Source organism: Kogia breviceps, chromosome 4 (assembly GCF_026419965.1).
Source record: "Kogia breviceps isolate mKogBre1 chromosome 4, mKogBre1 haplotype 1, whole genome shotgun sequence".
Taxonomy (NCBI): domain Eukaryota; kingdom Metazoa; phylum Chordata; class Mammalia; order Artiodactyla; family Physeteridae; genus Kogia; species Kogia breviceps.
Window position 1 is genome coordinate 181,156,573 of NC_081313.1, and position 1,554 is coordinate 181,158,126.

Sequence of the window (1,554 nt, forward strand, 5' to 3'; positions counted from 1 at the left end):
TATATCTAACAAAGGACTTATATCCACAATACAGTTAAACAGAAAATAAAGCGAACCAAACAAAAATTCCTACAAATCGCAAAGAAAAAGACAAACCAGTTAAAACATGGCAAAAGATTGTGAATATGCATTGTGAATATGCAAAAGAAGACATCCAAATGGCCAATAGGCTGCTGTATCTCAGTTATGAGGGAAAAGTAAATTTAAACCACACAGATATTTCTGTACCCCCATAAAAATGGCTAAAATTAGAAAGATTGCCAATTTCAAGTGTCGCAAGGTTGTGGAGTAACTGCAACTCCCCTGTCTTACATTTCAGGTAGGAATGTAAAACTACACAGCTACACTGGAAGCCTTTGCAGTGGAAGCACAGAGTCTTAACCACTAGACTGCCGGGGAAGTCCCCTGGCTGTATCTTTTTTTTTTTTTTTTTTTTTTTTGTGGTATGCGGGCCTCTCACTGCCGTGGCCTCTCCCGCTGCGGGGCACAGGCTCCGGATGCGCAGGCTCAGCGGCCATGGCTCACGGGCCCAGCCGCTCCGCGGCACGTGGGATCCTCCCGGACCGGGGCACGAACCCGTAGCCCCTGCATCGGCAGGCGGACCCTCAACCACTGCGCCACCAGGGAAGCCCGGCTGTATCTTTTAAAACTAATATATGTATGCCCTTTGACCCAGCAACTCTACTACTGTACCCAACAAGAATGCATAAATACATCCACCAAAGACTTGGACAAGAATGTTCACAGCAGCCGTATTTATATTAGCCCAAAACTCAAAACAATCCAAATGTCCACTGACATAAAATGGATATATAACTCCTGTGGTATATCCAACAACGGAATACTATGCAGCAACAAAAGAGAACAAATCACTGGGGCTTCCCTGGTGGCACAGCGGTTAAGAATCCGCCTGCCAATGCAGGGAACACGGGTTCGAGCCCTGGTCCGGGAAGATCCCACATGCCGCGGAGCAACTAAGCCCGTGTGCCACAACTACTGAGCCTGTGCTCTAGTGCCTGCAAGCCACAACTACTGAGCCTGCACACCTAGAGCTCGTGCTCCGCAACAAGAGAAGCCACCGCCATGAGAAGCCCGCGCACCACAGCAAAGAGTAGCCCCCGCTCGCCGCAACTAGAAAAAGCCTGCTTCACCAGTGAAACAATAAAAGTTGCTATTAACAAAAAAAGAAAAAAGAAAAAGCCTGTGCACAGCAACAAAGACCCAATGCAGCCAAAAAAAAATAAATAATTAAATTTTATAGGAAAAAAAGAACAAATTACTAATACACAGAACAAAATAGATGAATTACACAGACACAATGGTGAACATAGTAAGCCAAACACAAAAGAGTGTACACAGTGTGGTTCTATTGACATGATGTTCAATTGCAGGCAAATTTAACCTACGGTGATAGAATTAAGTAACATTATAAGTTACACAACTCTACAAGAAAGAACTGGAAACTGGATAAGTTCAATAAAAAATTAGTAGACACGTGAAGAAGCAAGAAAATGTAACCTATGAACAAGGGAACAAAAGGGATGAATAGAAATG